This window comes from Culex quinquefasciatus, chromosome 2, assembly GCF_015732765.1.
Source record: "Culex quinquefasciatus strain JHB chromosome 2, VPISU_Cqui_1.0_pri_paternal, whole genome shotgun sequence".
NCBI lineage: Eukaryota > Metazoa > Arthropoda > Insecta > Diptera > Culicidae > Culex > Culex quinquefasciatus.
The window spans coordinates 200,534,001-200,550,094 of NC_051862.1; the positions used below are offsets into that span (position 1 = coordinate 200,534,001).

Here is a 16,094-nt window from a genome sequence, read left to right on the forward strand (position 1 = left end):
TGACCAACCACCGGGGGTTGAGTGTAAACAGATTTTTGAATTTTCTTACATAATTTTTGTATGGACAGCTGCCAAATTTGTATGGAAAAATATATGGACAAACTAATAATGCAAAATGGCTGAAAGCAACATAAAAGTTTCATCCGGATTAAAAAATACAAAAATTAAAATTCAATAAAAAATATCGATTTTGAGAGAATTGCTCATGGGTCATGAACAAAAAAAAAATCTTTTTTTCATTATTAAATAAATTTTATTTTCGTACATTTATCATTAAATTTGAATTCAAAGCATTTTTCAATATTTCATTACCGCCATTTTAGCCGCCGTCTTGGATCTACAATCGACAATAAAAAATAAGAAAAAAAAAAGTTTTTTTTTGTGTTCCAATTAATCCGAAGTGAAATATGTTGTTTTGTTGTATTTTTGAAAAAAAATCATTTTAAATTTTAAACATAATCTTCAAACCACTACGCCATAAACTCACTTGAATAACAAAGCATCAAAAATTGCATTGAGGTAATACAAACCCACGCAACCCAGACAGATAGTGGGTGCACAACGGCGCGCGCGTTATCAATCCAGAACATCGCACTTGGATACTGCCGCTGATGCCCATCACTGCTTTTCTCTCCCTCTCTCAGTCACCGTAATCCCTTCAACGGTGTGAGTTTACTCCGTCGCATGTATTGGTGACGGGAGCCAACGCTTTCTGATAAACACCACACTTATCTTCCGCATGACATACTGTTGTGACTGTGTGCTTCTGTCATGGCGCGCGGATAAAAAAAAACTATTCTCACCCACACCGCTAAAGCAGCTGTTCCGCGGCATGCTTGGATTTGGATATGATGATGAGAGAGCGGCGGCGGCGGCGACGACGACGGCTCTCGCTACCAACACATGCGCACCGACGCGACGATAGCGCACGACGACGACGACGACGGCCGACACACAATCAGTATCATTGCAGCAGTACGGGCAGCTAGCACGCGTGTTCGTTCGTTGTTGCGCCTCTAAACCTTATTAGTGTAATAATCTCTATTGCGTATATGTGTGTTACTCTTTATGTATATCGCCTGTGTGTACGTAGGTCTAGGTGTATATAACGTCACATACATACGACGTGTATAATACTACTTGAACATATTGTATACTAAGTTCTAACTGTTTGGATATTATTATCAGTTTCCCTTCTGTCCTGTAATAATCCTTGCGCCGTGCGTGTATGCACGGATGTCGTAAATATCGTGACACAACAACACACAACAATAAACATTAAACCGTGTGTTTGCTTTTGTTACGTCGTCAACCCCCCCGTTTATTCTATTGTTTGTTCAGTGCATGAACGTGTGTGTGCGTGCGTTTATCAGTGGCAGTGCTCGAGCGCGCGCGCTCATTTTTAATTAATCGTCAGCGTCAACTATAAATAAACAACAACAACAATACCAACGCAGAGCAAAAGGGCAGAAATACAAACAAGGGGCACAAAAAAAGGCCAATTTTCCTGATTTCTGTTCACCGATTAGTGTGCGCGCGTGATAGGTCTTGTTCGTTCTTGCCTCCACGAGTGTAATGGCCTTTGATGTGCGAAATATTGTGCATTCGGTTCGAAATTAGTGCAAACAGGGTGCTTAAAACCTACACGCGCCTACGCCTACTGTGAGTGTGTTCGTGTGTGAAGCGATTCAGCTCGGTTGAGGATTATTGGATTTGGATTATCCCGAACCTACACCAACAACGACAACAACAACGCCGCAACGCCAACTAAGAAGACCTTTTTATTGGCGCAGAAGAAAACCGCAAAGCAAAAGAAGTGCGCCTGAAATCAATTTTATTGCCGATTCCATCAACCAGAGAACGGACGGACTTTGGGTAGTTTCCGTTCGCCGCACGTTGCAGAAATCGACGTTTGTTATTTTTATCAGCAGTATCGCCGTCGTCGAGGCAGAAATAACTGCAGTTGCAGCAAATGACTTGAATGTATAAACAATCACCCCGACTTGGATAAGCCCGGCACACCGCTCGGAGAGTAGTGTGTTCTGATAAGTAAGTAAATATCACGTCACTGACCCGACTCTGCGGAGCGCTCCAAGCTTATAATGAGGGGATAGATATTCTGCTTAAGCAATTCAGGTCGTCAAGAGGGACGAAGCGCTTCTGCCTAATGTCACCGGGGAGCACTAGAGAAATGGGTGTCTCTCTATCGAACGGGACAACGGACACACATAGGCGCGAACACACACACACATAATCACAGTAATGTATGTACAAGATTTGACGGGATGACTCACGTGTGGAAAACCGGTGATTCGATTTTGAGTGCTGTGTTCGCCATGTGGTGATGCTTACTTTTGCTGATATCATGCAGATTCAATGGTCGATAACTTGTTTCGACATGTTTTGCGGAACTCGTTGCGTGTGGAATTAAATTGCGCTACGCGTTTTATTGGATTAGTCAGGTATCGATAGTGGCTAGTAACAGGAAGTTGTTTAAATAACTGAAAACAAGTCAAAAGTTTCTTATTAAGCAAGTTCATTCAAGACTCGATTATCCAATGTTTGATTATTCGGCGTTCGATATCCGTAGGATTCGAAAGAACTTCGGATAATCGATTGTACACGCTCCATACAAAAAAAAAAAAAAAAAAAAATACAATTCAGACTCGATTATCCGAAGCCTTGATTATCCGAAGTTTTGATTATTCGAAGTTCGATTATCCGAAGGCTTGTATGGGACTTCGAATGATCGAATGACAAACAAAAAAATATTTGTATTTGTTTTTTTTTTAATTTATTTTATTACTTTCAACATGAAATTGGAGTTCTGCGACCCCATTTTAGTCAAATTTGAATGGTTGGTTGCATATTAAATAATAAACTGCATTTTTTTCAATATTTCGTCAACGCCATTTTGGCCGCCATCTTTGATTGATTTTTTTTCAAAATCATTTTAGCGTAGTTTAGAGGTCATACTTAAGCTCGACAATTAAAAGTTAGACAACGAAAAAAATCCTGATTCGATTATCCGAAGTTTCTATTATCCGATGTGATTTTTTTTCGAGGCCTTCGGATAATCGAGTCTGGACTGTATTTGATTATAGTATCCGAAGTAAATTCAATTCAATTTTCAGATTCAATTTTTCGGATAGTCGAACCTCGGATAATAAAAACTTCAGATAATCAAGTCAGAATTTTCAAGTATAGGAAAATTTAGATATTTTTTTTTCGTAATTAGATTACCCAAAGATTCGATTACCCGAAGTGAAAATCTGGTCTGGACTGTATCATGAAAACTATCATTCAGTGCGATTGTATCGACTGTATCATGAAAACTATCATTCAGTGCGATTGTATCGATACTGAACGTCAAAAGTACTGACATTCCAGAATGATATTTGCTTGTCATTTTTGCAGTTCGTGTGTTCAGTCTGAACTCGATTATCCGAAGTCGTATTATCCTTAGAATTCGGATAATTTTTTTTTAATTTTGTGACTTCTCACATCAAGTTTGAGTCCTGAGACTCCATTTAAGTAATTCAATTTGATTGCTTATTAAATCATCAAATACATATTCTCAATATTAAATAATCGCCATCTTGGCTGCCATCTTGGATCCACAAATAATAATTCAGTTCTGAGTAGTTCAGCGTAAATAAGACAACACAAATATATTTTTTGTGATTCTATTATCTGATGATTTGAATATGAGCAGTTCTTTGAGATTTCGGTCATTCGATTTTTTTTTGTATTTTTTAATCCGGCTGAAACTTTTTTGGTGCCTCGGTATGCCCAAAGAAGCCATTTTGCATCATTAGTTTGTCCATATAATTTTCCATTCAAATTTGGCAACTGTCCATACAAAAATGATGTATGAAAATTAAAAAATCTGTATCTTTTGAAGGAATTTTTTGATCGGCTTGGTGTCTTCGGCAAAGTTGTAGGTTTGGATATGGACTACACTGAAAAAAAATGATACACGGTAAAACAAAATTTGGTGATTTTAAATTTAATGTTTTGTTACTAAACCTAAATTTAAAAAAATACAATTTATTTTTTAGGGGACAAATGCCAATTTTTCAGAAATGTCCAGGTTGTGCAAAAAAATCTTTGACCGAGTTATGAATATTCGAATTAAGACAATTTTTTTCAAAAAATCGAAATATTGGTCGCAAAAATTTTTCAACTTATTTTTCGATGTAAAATCCAATTTGCAAACAAAAAGTACTTTAGAATGTTTGATAAAGTGCGTCGTATTCAAGTCAGAACTATTTTTAAGTAACTTGTTTGAAAATAGTCGCACTTTTTTTGTTTTTAAAATTAGTGCACATGTTTGCCCACTTTTGAAAAAAATATTTTTGAAAAGCTGAGAAAATTCTCTATATTTTGCTTTTTTGAACTTTGTTGATAAGACCCTTAGTTGCTGAGATATTGCCATGCAAACAATGATTGAAAAGGGATCTATCACTGAATGGGACTGATCGATATTCGATATAACTTTCTGTCAGCGATCATTTCCCAAAACGATATTTGATCGCTGACACACAACGCCTATCATGATCGTCATTGCTTAGCGACGGTCGGTGAACGTAAACACGAAGACGAAACGAACGAAAAATGAGCACCACTCAAGCAGCCGCCCGAACGAGACAACGTGCTCTTTCTCTTTCTCTCGTTTTTGTCTCTCTTTTCCTAGTGTTTGCTAAGTAGTGACAGGAGTCATATGATTGCTATCATTGGAGAGATGATCGGAATCTCGGTAGAATGTCAAACGACCGCTCTCTAAGCTATTTTTCTCCTGGAGGGAAGTCAATGATTGTGTGAGTGACTTTGCGTTCTTTTGTGTGTGAAATGAACGAAAGCAGAATGTAGAAATCAGGTTGTCGTGGTGAAGACGATTGAAGTGCTCTGTCAGCTATCACAAACAACAAGCCCTGCATGCAAAGGTTTAAAAACAGGAAAATTGATGTTTTCCAAGTCTCACCCAAACAACCCACAATTTTCTTACGTCGATAACTCAGCAACTAATGGTCAAATTTACAATGTTAAAATATGAAACATTCGTGAAATTTTCCAATCTTTTCGAAAACAATATTTTCAAAAAATTTAAATCAAGACTAACATTTCAAAAGGGTTAAACAACTCTAAAATTTCGATTTCACTGCCAAATTATATTGTTTTTTTTCGGCAAACAGTAACATAATATTTAAAATTTGCATGTTTTAAATACCAATATAAAGCCGATTTAATACCAATATAAAGCCAATTTAGTACCCCGTGGTAAACTGGAAATGTATTTATATTTCTTCCCAAAACGCGAAACTCACTCGTTGATCTTCCATCTTCAAGAGATCTCTTGAAAGAGTAAAGAGAGGTTCGCTCTCTTACGATTGTCTCGGTACGTATGTAAATGCTAATAGAATATCTTTTATTGATGATTATCTATAAGTTGCATGTGAAACCAAATGTGATCTACTGGAATTTAAGGCAGTCCTTGATTTATTAATGCATTACAAAATATCCTACAAAAATAGGCAAATCACTCGCCAAACACCAATAACGAGCGCCATTCAGAAAAACGCATCACCTCCGAAAGGGGGTGCGAAAATCTTCTCTCATATTTTGCTTACAAAAGTGAGGCATCGTGTTGGGTGCAGCTTGAGAAGATAGTTGACCCCACCACCACCACCACAAACTGTAACTGCGAGCGCAGAGTTGAGGCGACAAACGAAGAACGCTCAAAGCCGGCACTCACCACGGTCTGTTGAGTTGCATTTCGCGACTACACCCAAACCAGGGATTGGAGACAACTTGTGACATTTGAGGGTGCACAGCAACGAAGGAAGTTGTTGTCTTTTTATTAAAAAATCTAACTTACGGACAACGGGGTTTTAAAATTAATGAAAATTTATAGTAAATTACTTTGTGGGCAGTACTTTAGGAAATGTATTAAAATTATATTTCGATAGTACTCATAATTTTAAGGATACTAAAATGTCTGTAATAAAAATCTGGGTGCAAAAGCTTTGGTTGTGCATTGCACAGCATGATTTTTTTGAAATTACAATATTTATTTCAAAATTTCGGAGTGAAAATTAAACAAATTAAAATTATTTGTAAACAAAACGAATTTTGAGTGCACCGCCGGTGTCACAAGAGGACAAGTTTCACACTCCACCACCCACGCCAAGCAAGAGAAGGACAGAGCAGTCAAGACAAGCAGCAGCACGTGACAGAAAGAGAAAGGTGTGTGTGTGTAAGCCGCCACGAAGGGAAGAGGAAGAAGCGAGAAACCAATTACACGCAGCTCGCGGCTTAGAAGTTTGCGCGCGATTGTATTGACAGAACAGACTTTAATAGTGTGCAAAAACGAGACAGAGAGAGAGAGAGAGAGAGATTGGCACGCTGAAGAGCGGTTCGTAAACGGCTTCGCGTCGCGACAAATGTGAGATTTTGGAGTGCGCGCTAGTGGCGACTGAATAATTTGTTTAATTCTGCTTCATGTTCTTTCTTTGGCACGGCGACGCCACGCTGATATTAATCCAGGGAAGAGAAAGAAATGAGTACAAACAGACACCACTAACGTTTGTTGATGGGTCAGGGGTTCGCAAAACAGAGGGAAAAAACGCGACAGCGGTGGGACTTGAACCGAGGTTGAGCGATTTGAAGGGCTTGACGTTGCCACTATGCCATGGTCGCAAGAGAATAGTTCGTTGATTTATGTATTTTAATTGAGTTCGTTTTGTTCGATTTGAACAAAGAAAAATACTGAAATTATTTTTGGCGAGGGGCGTGAAATTTTCACATTTTCATTGAAGATTTCTTTCTGAAACAGGCGTAGACGGGCGTTCTTCGGTACTGTTCGCGATGTCTTTTCATCGGATGTAAGTTTTATTTTTAAGAGGCTAATAAAAAGCCAAACGAGAATCCGCATTTTATCGGATTATCTCCCGCTTTGGTGGGGGACAACGAAAGTGTCGGGTGGAAATTACTGGAACAGGACTGCTGTGTTTGTGCGTCGCGACGCACACACAAAGAATTCCGTCGTCGTGAGTTCACTGTCAGTCACGCGTCAACGATTCCGACCGCGGGGCGCGATGAGGTTCCGGAACATTGACGGGCTTGGTGGTTGCGGATAACAAGCTGTTTGGAATCGGGGCTGAGAGTAACAACTGTTGTTCTTTGTTAATTTTTTGGAAACATATTTTGAGGTTAGGCCCAAATATCAATTTAAGAAACTTCACTGTAACGTAATTCTCCAAGCAATAAATGAGCCAAACCTCAATATCTTCGAGTCACGACTCCACCAAGTCAACTATTTGCCATTTCCCAAGATATTTTCGACCACTCAAAACTTTTTTTCCTTCAAGTTATCAATATCTTTATCTGGTCGCGCCAAATGGCGTCACCACATGCGCCAAATCTTGATCTCGCGCGGTCGTCGTCGGCCAACGATCGCGTTCTCCCACGGTTCGATAAACCGCGATGAACGACCGAACGGTGGATTTGGGTGGAAGAGGGAGGTTGGGGCGTGTGCAGCTCACATTACTCACATGTTTATGAAAAAAAGCTGGTGTGATGAAATCGTGCAGGGAGTGCAGCATCCGCCGTGGATCAAATTTAATCGAGGGAGAGAATGATTTTTAGTTTGATGTTCACTTTTGTGAGATATTTGAGATTTTCAATAAATTATAAACAATGTGAACACCTAACTCAAAGTCCTTTAGCATTAGTTATCACTAGAAAATTATATCTATGAAGCCAACGGTTTTATTTTTAAATACAACCGATTGTACAAATTTTCAGAATTAATTGTTTTAGCCAACTTTTTTTTAATGAATGTTATGTTCATAATTAACGGTAAGATATTTTATATACAAATTGTAGTATCTTTGAAATTACGGGAACGTTCGATACAATTTCATAAAATTACTGCCTGTTATTTACAAAAAAAATGTCTTTTTTTACAATCACATTGTTGCAAGACTGGGTCCGTAAGTTTGAACATTTATTTCTGAACAATCTTTACCATAACTTACATCAGGGATGCCCAACCTTTTGGCCCTGCGGGCCAGATCTGATTTTTCTGAAGCAATTGCGGGCCGGAACTAGAATTTGATAAAAGTTGAAAAAGTAAACACTTTTTTTCATTTTTTTATGATTGGGTTCTTTTAAAGTAAGTTAAGATAAGAACTAGTGTTGCAAATAAGATTCATAAATCTTAATTTTAATTTTTGTTTGTTTACAATTGTAAAGTTATTGTTTTTGAAGATTGCAATTAAATACCTTGATATAATTTTTTATAAAAAAAAATCAAATTTCAATGGTCGTTGCATTTTTTAAAGTTTAATATCCTCAAAACTACGATGTCAAAAAACCAAGGAGACACAATAAAATTTATTCAAACGAAATTTTGATTCGAATATCCTTTACAAATAATACAAACTTTGTGCATTGTTGAGCACCTTTGTTCAAATATTTCAAAAAATATTATAAAATGATTTTAAACACACACTTAATTTAAAAATTGTAAAAATATATATTAAATCAATTTCAATTTGTTATTCTTCAAAATTCAATGTTAATGAAAAAAAAATATTTTTGCTTCCTAATTTCTTGACTCACTTTGAGACATATTTTAATATTTTTAAAATATTTGCAGCGATATATTCTCAGTATGAATAATATGCCTTTTTAAGCTTTATTACAAAAAACTTTATCACTGAAAAGTTCTTTTGGAAAATACATTAGTTTTTGCTTAATTATTTATTTAAAAAAAATTAAAATAGAAAAAAACTTCAAATTGAAGTAAACTCAGTTAAAATTGAAAGAAATTTAAATTTAGTTTCTTTTTGTATGTTTAAAGACAACAATCCAAGTTTTTTCATAAATTTCACAATTTTACGAAATGGATATTTTTTTTCTTGCACCATTTTTCAGTTTAGATATTCAATATAGAAAAACAAACAACAACATGAAGAATGTTGTTATAATATGTTAAAATTTGATCTCAGGATTTTTTTTATTTTAATTCAGACATTCAATTTATTTATTTAATATTTCATGAACAGTCATAGAACTATTTTGAAAAGCCGTCGCGGGCCGGATGAAATGGCTTCACGGGCCGGATCCGGCCCGCGGGCCGGACGTTGGGCAGGCCTGATCTTACATTTTTGCCCACAACAATGCATCGATCAAAACTTCCCAACTCACGATACTGAATTCATTCATTTATTTTGCTTGACCAGCCCCCAAAATGGTATGGAGACTGGAATGGAAAAACTAATACAGTCCAGACTCGATTATCCGAAGGCCTTGGCAAAATTTCTCTTCGGATAATCGAGTCACGAAAAAAAATTGTTGTTGTCTTATTTTTGATTATTGAGCTCAAGTATGACCCCTAAACTACTCTAAAGTGATTTAGAATTTTTAAATCCAAGACGGCGGAAAAAGGGGGCGAAAAAATAAAAAAATGCATTTTTTTATTTCCCTTTTGAAAATTTTGAAATATTAATTTCGAAAAGATCGAAAAATTTCACAAATGTTTCATATTTTAACATTGTAAATCGGACCATTAGTTACTGAGATATCGACGTTAGAAAATGGTGGGTTGTTTGGGTGAGACTTAGAAAATATCAATTTCCCTGTTTTTAAACCTTTGCATAGCAATATCGCAGCAACTTATCAAAAAAGTTCAAAAAAGCAAAATATGGAGAATTTTCTCAGTTTTTCAAAAATATTTTGTTCAAAGGTGGGCAAACATGCACTAATTTTAAAAATGAAAAACTGCGACTATTTTCAAAAAAGTTACCTTTAAAATGGCTAGAATTTTAAAACGGTGCAGTTTATCAAAATTTCACTACAGTACTTTTTGATTGCTAATTTGATTTTACATCGAAAAATGAAGTTGAAAAATTTTTGCGACCAATATTTCGATTTTTTGAAAAAATCTGTATTGATTAAAAAATTCATAACTCGTTCAAAATTTTTTTCCACAACCTGGAAATTTCTGAAAAGTTTGCATTTTATGTCCCCTAAAACATAAAAAATAGAGTTTTTTTGCAAATCAAGTTTTAGTAACAAAAAGTTAAAAAAAAACCACAAAAAAAATTTTTATCGTGTATTATTTTTTTTAGTGTAGTCTTTATCCATACCTACAACTTTGCCGAAGACACCAAATCGATCAAAATATATCTTCAAAAAGTACAGATTTTTGAATTTTCATACATAATTTTTGCATGGACAGCAGCCAAATTTGTAAGGAAAATTATATGGACAAACTAATAATTCAAAATGGCTTCTAGGGCATACCGAAGGCACCAAAAAAGTTTCAGCCGGATTAAATAATACAAAAATTAAAATTCAAAAAAAAGATTGATTTCGTAGAGAACTGCTCCAATGCATTTTTTTTACAAAAGAAATGTTTGGAACAAAAAATTATGTTTGAAAATCGCGATAAAAATTGCAAAACCGTAGAAAAATGTCAACTGACTTTCAAGTTAAATTTTTAAAAATTTCCAATAAAAGACAAATTTTAGAGTTTTCTTTGGAAGGTTCTATGTATAAACAAAATTTTTAATAGCTACTTTTTGGTTGATTTTAAAACCCCCTTGGGTATTTAAAAACAAAAAGCAGAAAAGGAAAGTTTCGTTTATTGGAAAAAAAAACTTCAGAAATGTCACTAATTGGAGAATGCTTAAATGAAATCAAGTGTATCGGAAGCATACTAAAAACGGAATATTGACGGTTATTGATTTTACATAGTCCTCAATGATTTTCTTAGATTTAACTTAAGATCTGCAGATTCCATTGACAAGATATCGGCAAAGACACCCTCGAAAAAAGGTTTTATAAGCTCCCCCACACGCATTAATCGTGGGTTAGTAGCAATGCACGCTCCCTTTTCTGTGTTTTTATTTAACGATCAAGCCTGCCCAAGTATTGGTTAGACTAAAGAACAAGAGAGAAAGTATAAACCTCGCGCACAACTACTACACATCGCACTAACACGCGCCAAGGGAATTGATAAAACAAACAATGAAATAATAAATAAAAATAAAACTAACAAAAGCCGCGATCGCGTCGCGGTGCGTCGTAAAACTTGCGACTGTAGTTGTGACCGCCGGATGCTGTGCGTTGGTTTGCGTGATCCGCGCGTGAGACAATGACGGCGGCGATGATCACCTACGACGACGGTCGATCTTTCAGATTTCGGTGATTTATCTCGACGATCGCGATCTTGTGCGTGTGTGCGTGCGCGTTTAAGCTAGTTGCGATTTAAGCCGCACGCACACTAACGAGCGCGCGCGAATCGTTTGATTTCGCGCCCGCTGCTTGTTTAATCTTGTTTATCTTACTTTCGAACGATCGCGCACGATGACGGCCGCGATCGAGAGCCGGATCGAGCAGGAAAGATAAGATGCCCGAAGCTCTGTGTGTGAGAGCTCGAATCGAGACGGGTTCGTGCGGTGGGAATGGCCGTCGATCGCGTCGTCGTGCTGGGATTGATGAGTCATCATCGAGCGTTGGTTCGTGCTTGAGTGGAATAATATCGCGTTCGTGGGTTTTGATAACGATTCAAGTTTTTTTTTCTCTTGTTTAATTTTCTACCATTTGACGTCAGTTCTCTCTACACCGCACATTAGCATATAATACTAGAGTTGCGCGTGTTACAGTTCTCTAGAAAGGCGTTTTGTAAATTAATATGAATTATTATGTTTAATTTTCTAAAAGTCTAAATAAATAAACTCTCTACAATCCAACCCCACCTCTAATACATTGTTAAAATTCCATTTGTCAATTTTTTTTTGATATTTATAAAGTATTGAAATGAAGATTTTTTTCAGGGCTGTGTTTTTAATAAAATTTACTAGTTGTTAAGTGAAAGTGCAGTAATTTTTGGATTGTCCTGGACTATGCCTTTAAGCATTCTTTAACAATTCAAATGATAATGATATAATTCTATTTAAGAAAACCAAGCAACAAATTTAAAAAGTGACTGTAAAAATATGAAAAAAAAACAAAAGAGAAAAAGGTGATGATAGGAGAAAATCAAAAAACCTACATAATATCAGAAAAAAAACAAAACAAGACAAATTTGAATGAAAATTCTTAAAATGAAACAATTAAATCTTAAAACAAGTGGAGTGCAGTTGTTGTTTCAAATACTCTCAGGAAGCAAAAAAAAATATTGGACCTTTAAAAAAGCTCCAGATTTATGCTTTTCCTTCATAAGGGACCATCCATAAACCACGTGGACACTTTTTTTTGGAAATCTCAACCCCCCTTCTCGTGGATAATTGTCCATACAAAAAAATCTTTTTTTGTATGGAGCATGGACAATTGCCATACCCCCCCCCCCCCTAAAGTGTCCACGTGGTTTATGGATGGTCCCTAAAGTATTTTTAAGTGATAAAAAACTTATCATTTAAAAAAAAACCTTTAAATTGATTAGAAAACAGAGTGAATTATAAAAAAATCTTTTAAATCATTTTTGATACCAGACTTGATTTTGAATCCTTAAATGATTTTGAATTTTTTGCTTGAAAATATTTTTGATTATTTTTTTTCAACGCGAATCATAACTCTGGTTTCATATTTGGCACCAGCCTAAACTGTAGCGCAAAAGATGCCTATTTTAGTCGAAATTTAAAAAAAGAAGTATTTAGGGAATTTAACTTTCAGCTATAAAAAGTCAAATGACCGGTCTCCTTGAAATTATTCGACTGTAAAATGAACTTTGAATATGAACAAAAAATGCATAGAATCAGGTGGGATTCGAACTCACACCTTTGGATTGGAAGTCGGATGCTCTAGCCATTCGGCCACCAAGGGATTAATACTCCTTGAGTGAATTAATCCGTAGTGGTGAAATAATGTCACAAGGTCATTTACTATATAATACAACAATCCCTTCCCCAATGATTCCCCTACACACCACACACCATTGTAATTTATAAATAACTCGAACCGGTTGGTACGGTATGTCCCCGGCTTCTTCTTCTTCCCCTGATGATTCTATGAAATGTGGGATCCGCTCATAGAATCTGTCTCATGCGGTTAATGCAACGCAGTAGGCCGGGCCGCTTTAATGAATGTAATACACTTCGGGGGTTCTCGAAAGTACTGCAATCATTAATAATGACAAGAAGGAACTTGAGGCGTAATCTAACCATAAGTTCTTCCCGGATGCTTTCTTCGGACTGGCTACGCTTGTGTTCGATTAGATTAGATTAGATTAGATTAGAAAAAGTCAAATGAAAATTTCTAGAAATGTATTTTTTTCATGTTCGAATTTATTTCTGTAAAATCGTAACAAAATTGAAAATCTCGAAAAAATGCGTAATTTTAGTTACCTTCATGAGTTATCGATGTTTTTTTTTAAGTTTTCAAGAATTTATTTCACTACAAATAGTAAAAAAAAAGTAAATCTTTCCCAGTTCCTGAGGGGAACACCCTTGAAGAGTATCGGGGCCGGCATTTACAAAGCGGATTCAGTGGCAATTTCATTCTCAACGTAATGTTAACATGTTAAGGTTAATGTTAACATTCCATAGGTCGCGTTCCTAAGGTGTCGTGATAAGGTCCAGTTTGTGACGATACACTACCTTCCCTTTACTAAGCAATCGAATCCAGAAGAGAAACGATCACCAGTTGTGTTGGTCCGAGCCGGGATTTGAACCCCGATCTACCGCTTACTAGGCGGGAGCGTTACCACTAGGCTACGTGGCTCGGACTTTCACTACAAATGTTGTAATTAAATAATGACAGAGGGTTACAATTTTATGTTGTGCAAACAATCTGCTAAGAGATGTCTTAAAAACAAAAACAAAAAATAACACCTTCGTTCTTATTATTTGACATTCCATGGAAGTTTTGAAAAATTGTAAAAAAAATTTGTCTGAAAATGCAAAACCGCTTTCATATCAAGGAATCATCTCGTTTTCCTAGAGATTTCCTCATCAAAGTCTATTACACACTTGAATGGGTTAGTGGGTACTCTTCTCTCCTCGGCGATGAAGCTTTTTCGATTGAAGAATAAAAACAAACCTCCGAAAAATGTTCAACCGCGCTCGCGTTATACAACCCAAGATCGCTCGGGGGGTAAGCAAAACCTCGTGAGAATTTCGTAACAACTTGAGAGCCTCCTCGTCTCGACTCGAAAAACTTCGTCAGCTGGCGAATGCGCGCACAAATCGGGCACAATGTGCCACAATGTATCCATCCCACCCCACGGGCGATTGGTCCGAGTCCACATGGTGTCCGAGCCAAACGCAATTACTATCGGCTATCGAGAGCTGAACTGAGCTGAAAATCTGTCCAATCTTGGCTGCCAAAGTGAATTACGGCGAGTTTTCGCGATTGATCGCGAGGTTTTGAACTTGCTAAAACCAATACAACGCGATTAAATTGGTGTGTGCCCCTAGGAGAACGGAGGCAAAGATAAGACGCTCCAACACATACTTAGACACCGCGCGGATATCAAATATCACGATCGAGATTTTCCTGTCTGACCTGTACTTGTTTTGTTTCGCTTATTTGCGTCAAGACCACACCGTTCTTCGGCGTTTTTTTTCATTTGCACTTCTTACACACACTCGCAGATATTGCTTTTTAGGGGTCTCGTTCCCCTTAGGCGATGGTGATTAGCAGGATAGGGTGAATGTTTTAGAATATTTCACTCGTATGGACGATTATTATCAAAAATACTTTCAGCTCCAAACATTCATTTGAATGTCGTTCTTTTGAATTCCACCGAAACTCCAATCACTTGGCTCATGACTGCATTCAAATGACTGCTGTCGCCACTCTTACCCGCACAAGCTAAAAAGAGCTGGGAAAAGAGAGAAAGAGAAAGAGCCTGTGTCGTCGTGTCATCGGCATTCTGTCGTGCAAACTTCGTGTATATCAAACGAAGGTCGCATCGAAATGACGATCATGACCGGTGCTGTCAGTGAACATTAAAAAATCGTGTCGATGATGATAGCTGACTCTCGCGTTTTGTCAAATGTCAGCAATTTCTGTAAACTGACATTAAAAGATCTTTGGGTGTCAGTTCATCTGTCAATGATGTCTGAGGATTTGGTTAGTCCGTATGAGTATAAATTGAGCTTAACACAATGAATGTCACTCCCTATTGTCATTTGCTCCAAATGTTTCAAATCTCAAGAATCCGATTCTTTATTGCATCACTTTTTATGAACTACCTAATAATTCATCCAAATTCTTGCAACCCTCACTGTCAAATTCGTGGCGATTTACTTGTTATATCCACCGTATCTTCTATACACGTTCTACCGTGAGTTCGATTTAGGGTTCGCTCCTTGCGCCGTAATCGCAGGGGCACACCTCTTCCTCTTCTTAGCTGGTTCTGCGCGTTCTAAGCTCGATTCGATACCCGGAGGTCGAGTCGAGACCCCTTTTGTCCATGCTTTTGCTCTCGTTTTTCTTTGGCTGATTATTCGTTCCTTTATCATCGCGCGAACCCCTCGCGAGAACGTTCTCCTTCGACGGAACGCAATCCTATTGTGATTATTTTTGGATCAAATTGATAAAGGAAATAAAGCATTCCGATGGTTGTTTTTGTTCGTTTTAGGCAGACAAACACATACTCGGGTATACACTACCATGCAAGTTTTATCAGATATCGGACCAGTTTCTCGTTCGTCGTCGTGGGTCTTTTTTTGAAAACAAATCTACGACCATAACAACAAGAAACCAGAAAAAAGAGGGGGGAAATCATCATCAGAAACGTCGCACTTTTCTAACTATAGACTATAGCGCAGCGCCAGGTTTATAATAAGGTCGTGGAAAAGAATTCTCCGAAATTGGTATCAGGCGGTGTGGGACACGATACGATGGCAGGGGGGACGGCCGACGAATGGGTCACACTTGGTTGAACCCCTTTTTCTTTTGGTTTTGGCTTTGTTATAGTGATGTCGAGGGACCTGACGAACCCGCAGCTTGGAGTGTTCACCTGAGTGGGAAGTTTGTTTGTTTTTTAATGTCGTGAATTTAGCTAGAACTAACAGTTCTAATCATGTGACTTTTGTGACTGTCATTTAATTGGTTTGAGGAATCAAAAAAAAAATACA

General features: G+C 37.1%; 1 protein-coding gene across 4 annotated transcripts in view; it reads left to right on the forward strand.

Moving 5' to 3' along the window:
* Positions 1 to 1,014: 1,014 nt before the first annotated feature.
* The window catches only part of LOC6036119 (putative mediator of RNA polymerase II transcription subunit 26), a 327,945-nt gene continuing 312,865 nt past the window's right edge, over positions 1,015 to 16,094 (forward strand). For 2 of the 4 annotated variants that reach the window (XM_038250371.1, XM_038250373.1), the window contains exon 1: positions 1,136 to 2,049. The gene's annotated coding sequence lies outside the window, so the exon portion shown is untranslated. Of the gene's footprint in view, positions 1,032 to 1,134; positions 2,050 to 16,094 lie in introns of those variants that run through there. The other 2 variants (XM_038250372.1, XM_038250377.1) reach the window with 2 other exon arrangements.